At 39.3% G+C, this 12,889-nt stretch overlaps 1 pseudogene; it reads right to left on the reverse strand.

Annotated features, from left to right (window-relative positions):
- Nucleotides 1-3,068, reverse strand: part of LOC108287127 — a 109,759-nt pseudogene extending 106,691 nt beyond the window's left edge.
- Nucleotides 3,069-12,889: the final 9,821 nt, after the last annotated feature.

Here is a 12,889-nt window from a genome sequence, read left to right on the forward strand (position 1 = left end):
GCTAGGGAGTTGGACAGCCTGAATAAAGTTGGCAATAAGTTTCCCATTTAGAACAGGGGTGCCCTTAGTAGTGAGGAAACCCCGTTCCTTCCAGATCATACAATGGGAGTGGGCTATGAGAAAGGCATACTTAGAGTCCGTGTAGATGTTAACTTCCTTGTCTTTAGACCATATTAGGGCTCGAGTAAGTGCCACTAGTTCGGCCTGTTGTGAGGTGGTTCCTAAGGGCAGGGAGTGGGTCCCAATAATGTCGGTTTGTGTAACTACAGCATAGGCGGCTATTCGAGGACCGGAGGGGTGTGGGATGGAACTGCCATCGACAAATAAGGTGAGGGCCAACGGCAGAGGTTGAGACTGTAGATCAGAGCGGGGAGTTTGTGCCTCGGCTAGTACTTCCGGACAATGGTGTCTTCACACAGGACTTGTTGGGCAAGGAAAAAGGGTGGCAGGGTTTAGGGCGGGGCAGTGTGAGGAAATTAAGAAGGATGGTGGTGGCCCGTATACATTCAGGGCGACTAGGGGAGCAGACCAGTAAAGTATGAGCTTGGGTCGAGGGGAATGGTAAAAAAAGCATCCTTAAGATCCAAAACCGAGAAGCACGTGGTGTTTGGAGGGACATGAGAGAGTAGCGTATAGGGGTTTGGAAAGACTGGGTGTATAGGTATGACTGCCTCATTAATGAGACGCAGGTCCTGAACTAACCTATATTGTCCTGAGGGTTTGCGGACAGGAAGGATGGGGGTGTTGCATGGGGAATTGGTGGGGATTAAAAGGCCTCGGCTTTTGAGCCATTCAATTATAGGATGGAGCCCGAGGCGGTGGGCTTTGGAGATGGGGAATTGGGGACGAGATAGAAACCTGGGAGCGGATTCTTTGAGGAAAATTTTAACAGGCCGATGGTGGGCGGCCACAGTGGGACTGTTGATATTCCAGACTTGGGGATTTACTTCAGAGAGTAGCATGGCCAAATCCGCTGTGGGTGTGTGCTCTGGGACATGTGCCAAAAGAAGGAGGTTACACTGGGCAGTGGGGGAGAGGGTAATATTGGCATTTAGCTTGGAGAGAATGTCCCATCCTAGTAAGGGCACTGGGCAGGATGGAATTACCAGGAAGGAGTGAGTAAATGGGACAGAGGCATAAGAGCATGTGAGTGGCGGAGTTTGACTAGGGACTTGGGGGGTTCCGTTAACTCCCACAACCAAGACCTGGGGAGGGATAATAGGGCCCGAAAAAGAAGGGAGGACCGAAAAGGTAGCCCCCGTGTCCAGCAAGAAGGAGACACTTTTACCCGCTATCTGTAGAGTGACCCTAGGCTCAGCGAGGGTAACTGGGGTCAAAGAGCCAGGGCCCCACTAATTGTCCAACAGGCACATTAAATGGGAAAGTGGAGACTCCCCAGAGGTGGACTCCTGACTTACAGGCGTCTCCCATCCGGGGACGGGCGTCGACTGCTTCCGCCCGGTGTGCTGGTTTTGAGGAACCGGTACCCTGGGGAAGTTAGGACAGTCCGATTTCCAGTGTCCCTCGAGATGGCAAATAGGGCAAGGCTTCGTTGGGGCCCGTGGCTGGGGGCAGGCCCTAGACCAGTGACCCTCCTTTCCGCACTTAAAGCAGGCCCCCGGGGGGGCGCAGGATTCAGATTTGAGCCTTTGGGGCCCCGCAGGCCGCAGGGCCGCCGCTAGGGCCTGGGTTTGAAGTGTCACTTTCTGCTTTAGGCGGGCCTGGTGTGCAGCTTCCGCCGTATCCTCTCGGGCATTGAAGACTTTAAAGGCCATTTTTACCAGGTTTTGGATGGGAGTCTCAGGGCCCTCCTCCGCCTTCTTTAGTTTTCTTCGGATATCAGGGGCAGATTGGGAAATGAAATGAGAGGCTAGGACAGTGGCCCCATTCTGGGATGTAGGGTCTAGCCGAGTATATCGGACTAGAGCTTCTTGTAGGCGGCCTAGGAAAAGAGCGGGATTTTCATCTGGGAGTTGGGTGACCTCTCTTAATTTATCATAATTGACTACCTTGTTTGATACGGCATCCATTCCTCGAAGGAGATACCGTATCATGCGGTCCCGCCTGGGTATATCAGAGCCCCGACCTGCCTGATAATCCCACTGCGGGTCCTCATTGGGGACAACCTCAGGGCCTAAAGGAATTTGATTTTCTATGGCATGATCTTTGTCCGCCTCGTGCCGGGCGGCGGCCAGAATATGCTCGTGTTCCTCGGCCGTTAGGGTGGAGGTGCAGATGACCCTAATGTCATGCCAGGTGAGGTCATAAGTTTGAGTGAGGTACTTAAACTCTTTTATGTATGTAGACGGATCGGCGGAAAAGGACTCTAAGCGCTTTTCTATTTGTGCTAGATCTTGGAGGGAGAAAGGGATGTGTACCCTAACTAAACCTTCCGCCCCGGCCACCTCTCGAAGCGGAGCCAGGAGGGTGGGCTGATGTGAGCGGGTATGGGCTGCTACCGGGGAGGTAAGACAGGGTGCGGCCTCCAAAGGAGGAGGCGCGGAGGGAGTGGGGGAAGGGCGAGGCGAGGCCTCTGAGGCAGGAAGTGTGGAGGGAGTGGGGGAAGGGCAAGGTGAGGCCTCTGAAGCAGGAAGTGCGGAGGGAGTGGGGGAAGGGCTAACGGCTGGCGGTAACTGGTTGCTAGGGTTGGCGGGAGGAGACAGATGTTCAGGCAGATCCTCCTGCATTGAGTAAGGCGGGGGAGAAGTAATAGAGATAGCGGAGGAGGTTTTGCAAGGGACCTGGGCTAAAAGAACCTGATGCGTAGAGCAAGTGGAACAAAGGTCCGGGTGGGTACAGACATCCCAAAAAGCCTGTACATAAGGCACCTCGCGATCTTTGCCTGTACGGCGGCAGAAATTGTCAAGGTCACGAAGGATATTGGAATCGAAAGTGCCAGTCGGGGGCCAATGTGACTGGTTATCGAGCTGATACTGGGGCCATGCCGCTTGAGACAAGAAAAAGAGTTTCTTTCGCCTCAGGGTTTGCGAGTATCCCAATTTGGAGAAGTTTCGCAATAAACACCCAAGAGGGGTGTTAAGGGGTATTTTGGACTCCGCGTTCCCCATGGCGTGCGCAGCAGTTGTTCCCTGCCAACGGCTGGGTAGATGCAGGAAGAGGCGTCCCCCTTGCACTGCAGATACCCAGAGAATTAACGGAGGGAAGAGTCAGAGAGGGCGTCCCCTGTCTGGCAGTTCCCGGAGGGGCTCCTGGAGCCGGAACAGAGGACCTTCCTCGGGTCGGCCGACGCTAGGCGAGGGGTCCGGAGAATTGGGAGGGACTACTGTGCACACCACGTGGAAGGAAAGGCAAGAGAAAAAAATGAACTTACCTTAGTCGGAGCGTAGAGGTGTCGGATTCAAAAAGGGCCGCTGGAGGAGGGGGCTGCGGCCGGGCCGGCAGCCCGCGCTCCCGGGTTTCGGCACCACTTGTGCGACCCCGGCTGTGGGACCCCGACCCACGTAGGCAGGCACTCAATAGACTCAAGGCAGGACGCATGGTGACCGGTACCGACTTTATTGGGATCTCCGGGCGACTCAAGCGGGAAGGGAGGAATCGCGCGCGCTTTCTTTGTTTGGTCGACTTTATAGGGACAGAGGGCCTGGGGCGGTGGGAGAGCTGACCTGGCGGGTAGTAATTGGCTAGGTTGGTTGCTGGGCAGGAAGCCTGCCGTGCGGGAGTTTGTGGGATGGGAGGTTATGGGAGAGCTGGCGGGGCGGATGGTGATTGGTTCAGTGGGCCGCTGGGCAGGAAGGTTGCTGGTCTTGGGCCAGGCCAGGATAGAGTGAGATAAGGGACCCTCCCTGTGGGGGAGGAAGGGCCTTCTTTATCGGGAATTAGGCCCTTTCCACATGGCTGGGGAACGGGGCCAAAAGTCCTCTACCAGACAGAGTCCATTATGTACAAAATAATATCTGGTTCTCATAAATTGGTTAAGAGGCTACACTGGGACAAAGGGATGCTGGCATGGTGATTACTATATGTAAGTAATCATAATTTTCTCTCATCCAGAATGCTTTTGTTGACATTTAGGATTATATTAGTAAGTATAGATTGGAAACACCAGAATATATTAGTAAATGAAAACCTTATTTACCTTGTGATTCCAGTTCCAGAGCTCTGTCTTATGACTTGTGTTTAATCACAATTAGCATCCATAAACATAGTAATACAGATCAAAGGCTAAACTATTTTTTTTTTTTTTTTTTTTTTAGAGATAGAGTTTCCCTCGAGTTGGGCTGGAGTACAATGGGCACAATCTTGGCTCATCACACCTCTGCCTCCCAGGTTCAAGTGATTCACCTGCCTCAGCCTCCTAAGTAGCTGGGATTACAGGCATGTGCAACCACACCTGACTGATTTTGTATTTTTAGTAGAGACGATGTTCTCTGTGTTGGTCAGGCTGGTCTCAAACTCCCGACCTCAGGTAATCCACCCGCCTATAAAACATACTCTAGTGCCTTTTTTTTTTTTTTTAAATAAACTTTACCAAGATGTAATTTATATTAAAAATGCATTTTACTCACAATTATGTAAATATAATTATACAGTATGCAGTGTTTTGTGTCTGACTTTTCTCACTTAGCATAATGCTTTACAGATTCATTCTTTTTTTGTGGTTTTTTTATTGTTTCTTTTTAAATATCACTAATTTTAGCATGTTATATATCAGTAATTTATACTCTTCTTATTGCTGACAATTATTCCATTGTATGGATATATCACAAATTGCTTCTTCATTCATCTGTTGATTGAATTGTTTCTAATTTGGACCTCTTTTGAAGAAATCGCTATGAGCATTCATGCAGAAGTATTTATGTGAGCATATGTCTTTGTTTTTCTTGAGTAATTACAAAAGTGTAGTATTGCTGAGTGATTTGTCAGGTTTATTTTTCATGTCATTAGATAATGACAAATAATTTTCCAAAATGATTGTACTATTTTACATTTGTAACTGCAGTGTATGAAAATTCCAGTTGCTCAACATATTAGCTGTAGTCTGTCTAATTTTTGATTTTCTAATAGATATGAAGGAGTAGGTCCTATTGTATTTAATTTGCATACTCTGATAACTAGTTACCATTTTAAACTGCATTTATTAGCCATGAATTAGGTCAGTGCAAAAGTAATTGTGGGGTTCATCTTTAATAATAATTTGACCATTATTATTAGTGGCAAAAACCACAATTACTTTTGCACCAACCTAATACATTCTCTTTGGTAAAGTGCCTCTTTAAATTTCTTTTCCAGTTTTGGATTGAAATTCTTTTGTTTTTCTTATTGGGTTACAAGTTTTATTTTTATATTTTATACAGAAATTTTTCAAATATATGGACTGGAAATATATTCTCTCCATCTGTAGTTTGCCTTTATATTTTCATAGTGATGGCCTCCAATGAATTTGTATGTTTGATGAAGTCCAATCTTTTCTTTTAATAGCTCATCTTTTCTCTGTTATAGCTAAGTAATCTTTATCTACCCTAAGGTTACAAAGATGTTCTACTGTGTTTTTAAAAAGAAGTTGTATAATTTTAATGCTACGTATAAATACATGATCCATCCATATGCTATTCTTTTCTAAATAGCTTTAAGGAATGGTTTGAAGTAAGTTTAGAGATAGTTTTTTCCCCAATTTTTTAAAGCATTATTTATATAAAAAGTTATCTTTTCTGTATAGAATTACTTTGTCATTAATTTGTCATGTATGTGGATCCATTTTCAATCCTTCACTCTGTTTTATCATTCCAAATATTTTTATAACTGTGGATTTATGATAAGTGTCAAAGCCAGGTAGTATAGTTCCATAAAGGTTTTATTTTTCAGAATTGTTTCATTTATCATATATCCTTTGCACTTTAACATATATCTTAATCTTGTCTTATCAATTTTATAAAAAAATAAAACTAATATTTTTGATAAGTGTTGCCTTTAAGGTATAAATCAATATAGTGAGAATTTTCACAATATTAAAACTGATAATTAATGAACGTATTCTCTTCATTTATTTAAATCCTTAATTTCTCTTAGTAATGTTTCATGGTTTTCACTGTATGGACATTGCACTTATTTTGTTAAGTTTCTAAATGTTTATTCCATGTTTTATACTACTATTAGAAATAAAAAATAGTTTCTCAGTTTCATTTTCTAAATATTCCTTAAAAGTTTATATAAATCCATTTTATTTTTATATAGACTTTTCTTATATGACCTGGTAAATTCACTTAAACTGTGTTTTTGTCCTTGGAAAATGTATTAGAATTTTCATTATAGAGTATTGTGATATGTTTCTTTCAAAACTGTGTGGCTGTTAATATTATCTCTATCCAGAACCTTAAATATAGCATGAATACAAGTAAATATTAAGTAGAAATAAATATTAAATAGAAGTATACATAATTTATTAGAATAAGCGTACTATGTTATCATGAAAGTAAATTTAACTTGCCTATAACAGATCTTCAAATACCTTTAGTTAAATAATACTAAATTTATTTGAGTATAAATTTTAATCTAAAAATAGAGATATGCAAATATATGTTTGAGATTGTCTTTTCTGCCTATAGTTGCATCTGTAATAGTACAGATTTGGTTTTCAAACACTGTATCCAATAATAAATAATTTAAGCAATATGGCCCTGGAGAGACTGTTTATGTCTACATATTTATTAGTTTAAAAATGTGCTTATACTAGTTGAAGAATATGTAATTAAAAGTATTTTACAATTATGGTTTTATCTGAGGACATTTATCCAAAATTGTTCATGACTTTTTTGGGGAAATCTGAAAGCAGTAGTTTAACTCAGTTCTTCCAAACAGCTAAAATTTGAAATCTATCTAAGTGAATATCATCTTAAGTAATTAAAGTATGATACTGAATAAAAATACTTCATAATCTCTTCTTTTGTGAAAGAATAAAATAGAAGGGACAGTGCGTATTATGTCTGTTATTTTACAAAAGAAGTTTTTGTAGTTTGCATTTTTGTATTAAGAATGATTTCTTCTTATGCACAGAACTTTCAGATTTACTTTAGATATCTAAGAAACTGCAAGAATAGCTTCATAATTTCATATAGTTATTTTTACAAAAATGTTTATACATTACTAGTATCTACTGAAACTTTTACAAATGACTAAATCTGTCAGTACCTGGTATAAAAATAAAGCAAAATAATAACACAGTGTTTCTTATTTTGAGAAGGATTCATGAAAATCCTTATTCTTTTTACTTATAAAGTTGAAATATGACATTATCTCTTCTAAATCATGAATAATAATAAAAAACTAGTATCAAATTTTTGAATGTAATATGTTTGTTTTATTTTTTTAACTTTTAAGTTCAAGGGTACATATGAATGTTTGTTCCATAGGTAAACTTGTGTCCTGGGGGTTGGTTGTACAGATTATTTCATCACCCAGTTATTACGCCTAAGTTATTTTTCCTGATCTTCTCCCTCTTCCCACCCTTCACTTTCTGATAAGCTCCACTGTCTGTCTGTTGTTATCCTCTAAGTGTTCTCATCATTTAGCCTCTACTTATAAGTGAGAATATTAGGTATTCGGTTTTCTTTTCCTGCATTAATTTGATAAGGATAATGACCTTCAGCTCCATCCATGTTCCTGCAAAGACAGGCTCTCATTTTTTTTCTATGGCTGCATAGTATTCCATGATATATATGTACCACATTCTCTCTATCCAGTCTATTACTGATGGACATTTAGGCTGATTCCATGCCTTTGCTATTGTGAATAGTGCTGCAATGAATATACTCATGGGTGTGTTTTTGTGGAAGCATGATTTAAATTCCTCTGGGTATGTACCCAGTACGGTGATGGCTGGGTCAAATAGTATTTCTCTTTTTAAGTCTTTGAGCAATTGCCACACTATCTTCCACAACGATTCAGCTAATTTACACTCCCCCCAATAGTGTATAAACATTCCTTTTTCTCTGCAATGTCAGCATCTGTTATTTTTTGACTACTTAATGATCACTCTAACTGATATGAGATGGTATCTCATCATGGTTTTGATTTGCATTTCTCTGATGTTCAGTGATGAGCTTTTTAAAATATGATAACTGGCCACATGTATGTCTTCTTTTAAAAAGCTTCTGTTAATGTCCTTTGTCCACTTTTAATGGAGTTGCATGATTTTTCTTTTAAATTTTTTTAAGTTCCTTACAGATGCTGGATATTAGACCTTTGTCAATGCAGTTTTCAAATATTTTCTCCCACTCTGTAGGTTGTCTGTTTACTCTCTTGATAGCTTTTGTTTGGTTGGTTTCATTTTCATTTTTGTTTTTGCTGTGTAAAAGCTCGTTAATAAGAACCCATTTGTCAATTTTTGCTTTTGTTGCAATTGCATTTGGTGACTTCACCATGAAATCTTTGCCAGTTCCTGTATCCTAAATGGATGCTTATGCTGTCTTCCAGGGCTTTTCTAGTTTGGGGTTTTGCACTGAAGTCATTAATACATCATAAGTTGATTTATTATGTAGTGTAAGGAAGGGGTTCAATATTAATCTTCTGCATATGGCTAGTCAGTTATCCCAGCACTATTATTGAATAGGAAATTCTTTCTCTATTTCTTGTCTTTGTCAGATTTGTTGAAGATGAGATAGTTCTAAGTGTGCCACCTAATTTCTGGGTTCTCTATTCTGTTTCACTGGTCTATGTGTCTGTTTTTGTACCAATACCATGCTGTTTTGGTTACTGTAAACCTGTAGTAGTTTGTAGTCAGGTAGTATGATGCTTCCATCTTTGTTCTTTTTGCTTAGGATTGATTGCCTTGGCTATTCGAGCTCTGCACTGTTTTTGTTTCATATGAATTTTGAAATAATATTTTCTACTTCTGTGAAGAATTTCAATGGTAGCTTAATAGGAATAGCATTGAAGCTATAAAGTTATTTGAGCAGTGTGGCCATTTGTATGATATTGATTTCTCCTATCCATGAGCATGGACTGTTTCTCCATTTGTTTGTGTTATTTCTGATTTCTTTGAGCAATGATTTATAGTTCTTCTTTTAAAGGTCTTTCATCTCCCTGGTTACCTGTACTTCTAGGTATTCTATTCTTTTTGTGGCAATTGTGAATGAGATTGCCTTTCTGATTTGTTTCTCAGCTTCACTGTTGTTGATATATAAGAATGTTTGATGTTTTCATGTTTTTTTGTATTCTAAGACTTTGCTGAAGTTGTTAATCAGCTTAAGAAGCTTTTCCACTGACTGTGTAGTTTTCTAGATACAGGATTATTTTCTGCAAACAGGGATAGTTTGACTTCCTCTCTTTCTATTTGGATTCCCTTTATTTCTTTCTCTTGTCGATTGCTCTGGTCAGGAGTTCCAATATTGTTTCATAGGGGTGGTGAGAGAAAGCATCCTTGTCTTGTGCTGGTTTTCGGCAATATTGCCAGCTTTTGCACATTCCATATGATGTTCTTTTTGGGGTTGTTATATACGGTTCTTATTATTTGAGATATGTTCCTTCAATACCTAGTTTATTGAGATTTTTTCACATGAAGTAGTGATGGATTTTATCAAAAGCCTTTTTTTCTGCATCGATTGAGATAACTCTGTAGTTTTTGTCTTTAGTTCTGTTATGTGATGAATCACATTTATGGATTTACATATGTTGAACCAACATTGCAGCCCAGGGTAAAGCCTACTGGATTGTGTAGAATAAGCTGTTTGATGTGCTATTGGATTCAAGCCACCATATTTTATTGAGGATTTTGTGCATCTATGTTCATCAAAGAAATTGGCCTGAAGTTTTCTATTTTTGTTTTTTCTCTACTAGGTTTTAGTATCAGTGTAATGCAGGCCTCATAGAATGAGTTAGGGAGGTATCCCTTCTCCTTAACTTTTTAGAATAGTTTTCTTTGCACATCTGGAAGAATTCAGTTGTAAATTCATATGGTCCTGGGCTTTTTCTGGTTGATAGATTATTTATTGCTACCTCAATTTCAGAACCTACTATTTATCTTTTAAAAGGTCAATTTCTTCCTGGTTCAGCCTTGGAAAGGTGTGTATGTCCAGGAATTTATCCATTTGTTCTAGATTTTTTAGTTTATATGCATACAGGTGTTCATAATATTTTCTGATGGTTGATTGTATTTCTGTGAGTTCAGTGGTAATATCCTCTTTGTTGTTTCTAGTTGTGTTATCTGAATTTTCTCTCTTTTCTTCTTCATTAGTCTCGTTAATGGTCTATTCAATTTTTTTTTCAAAAAACAATCTCCTGGATTTGTACATCTTTGAATTTTTTGTGTTTTAATCACCTTCAGGTCAGCTCTGACTTTGGTTATTTCTTGTTTTCTGCTAGCTTTGGGATTTACTTGCTGTTGGTTCTGTAGTCCTTTTCATTATGATGTCAGATTGTTATCTTGAGATGTTTCTAAATTTTGATGTGGGCATCTAGTGCTATAAAGTTCCCTCTTAACACCATGTTAGCTGCGTCCCAGAGATTCTTGTACATTGTATCTTTCTTCTCATTAGTTTCAGATAAGTTCTTGATTTCTGCCTTAATCTCATTATTTACCTGAAATTAATTCAGGAGCAGGTTGTTCAATTTCTATGTAATTGTATGTTTTTCAATAAATTTAATTTTTTAAATATATATTTTATTGCAATTTTGGTTCAGGGGTACATGTGCAGATCATGCAGGATTGTTGCATAGGTACATACATGGCAATGTGGTTTGCTGCCTCCATCCCCCTGTTACCTATATGTGGCATTTCTCCTCGTGTTATCCCTCCCCAACCTCCCTACTCCTCACTGTTTCTCCTCTGTTCCCCCGCAACAGACCCCAGTGTGTGATGCTCCCCTCCCTGTGTCCATGTGTTCTCATTGTTCAACACCTGCCTATGAGTGAGAACAGGCAGTGTTTGATTTTCCGTTCTTGTGTCAGTTTGCTGAGAATGGTGGTTTCCAGATTCATCCATGTCCCTACAAAGGACAGGAGCTCATCGTTTTTTTAATGGCTGCATTGAATTTCATGGTGTATATGTGCCACATTTTCCTTGTCCAGTCTATCATCAGTGAGCATTTGGGTTGGTTCCAGGTCTTTGCTATTGTAAACAGTGCTGCAATGAACATATGTGTGCATATTTCTTTATAATAGAATCATCTATAATCCTTTGGATGTATACCCAGTAATGGCATTGCTGGGTCAAATGGAGTTTCTATTTCTAGGTCCTTGAGGAATCTCCACACTGTCTTCCACAATGGTTGAACTAATTTACACTCCCACCAACAGTATAAAAGTGTTCCTATTTCTCCACATCCCCTCCAGCATCTATTGTCTCCTGATTTTTTAATGATCGCCATTCTAACTGGGGTGAGATGGTATCTCAATGTGGTTTTGATTTGCATTTCTCTAATGACCAGTGATGATGAGCATTTTTTCATGTTTGTTGGCCTCATGTATGTCTTCTTTAGAAAAGTGTCTGTTCATATCCTTTGCCCACTTTTGTATGGGCTTGTTAATTTTTTTCTTGTAAATCTGTTTTAGCTCTTTGTAGATTCTGGATATTAGCCCTTGTCAAATGGGTAGATTGCAAAATTTTTTCCCATTCTGTAGATTGTGCGTTCACTCTAATCATTGTTTCTTTTGCTGTACAGAAGCTGTGGAGTTTAATTAGATCCTATTTGTCTATTTTGGCTTTTGTTGTCATTGCTTTTGGTGTTTTATTCATGAAGTGCTTGCCTATGCCTATGTCCTGAATGGTTTTGTCTGGCTTTTCTTCTCGGGTTTTTATGGTGTTAGGTTTTATGTTTAAGTCTTTAATCCATCTGGAGTTAATTTTAGTGTAAGGTGTCAGGAAGGGGTCCAGTTTCTTCTTTCTGCACATGGCTAGCCAGTTATCCCAACACCATTTATTAAACAGGGAATCCTTTCCCCATTGCTTGTTTTTGTCAGGTTTGTCAGTGATCAGATGGTTGTAGATGTGTGGCATTGCCTCCGAGGCCTCTGTTCTGTTCCATTGGTCTAGATCTCTGTTTTGGTACCAGTACCATTTAATTTTTGGTGGAACTAATATAGCATATTCTTACTTTTACTGAGTATCATTGAATTTCAGGTCACTTAAAACACATCTTTTGATGAATTTTAATGAGTATTTTGCTTTGCTGAAATTTAGCTTTTCACTTATTCATTCATTCATTCAGTCACTGAATGCCAAAAACATTTACATCAATCATAATTCATAAGATGCTGTAGAAAGTGAAAGTCATTGCAGAGAACCTTAGTTCTCAAGGAATATGGCATCTAATCACTTGCTAACAAGCAATAAGTAGTATAAGAATTTATTATTTATGAAATTATACTTGATCTATAAAAACAAAATATTTAACTGAATCGCAAAGAAATATTAAACAAAATGACTGAAGTCTGTTCATGAAATCAGTACCAATTGAAGTTAATTGAGAGTGATTCGTGAAAAGGTAAATTAGTTGAAACTAGGATAAATAGATGACAGATAAAGAATAATAAATTATCTGGTTATTAGACCATACAGAAAAATAAAATTTTCCATCATTTATTCACTTAATGATGTTCCTTAAGGACACATTTTCACCTGTTGTGCAACTACCATAGAGAACAAAGCAGATGTTTCTGCCTTCATAGTTTAGATGAGGGGTCAGCTAACTTTTTCTATAAAGGGTCAGATGGTAAATATAGTAGCTTATCCACCTGTGTGGACCAAGTAGCAATATCAAGGATAACATGGATATGCTTGTATAATAAGAAATAAAGTAAATATCCGTATGTTGTATTGTCTATATTTAAACTGAGATAAGAATAACTGAGTGAAATAAATTAAACTGTGATAAGAATAACTGAGTGAAATAAATTAAAAAGTAATACAGTTTGGCTGAAATAGAAAGTAGTAAGA

The sequence above is a fragment of the Cebus imitator genome, unplaced genomic scaffold, assembly GCF_001604975.1.
Source record: "Cebus imitator isolate Cc_AM_T3 unplaced genomic scaffold, Cebus_imitator-1.0 Scaffold337, whole genome shotgun sequence".
Lineage (NCBI taxonomy): Eukaryota > Metazoa > Chordata > Mammalia > Primates > Cebidae > Cebus > Cebus imitator.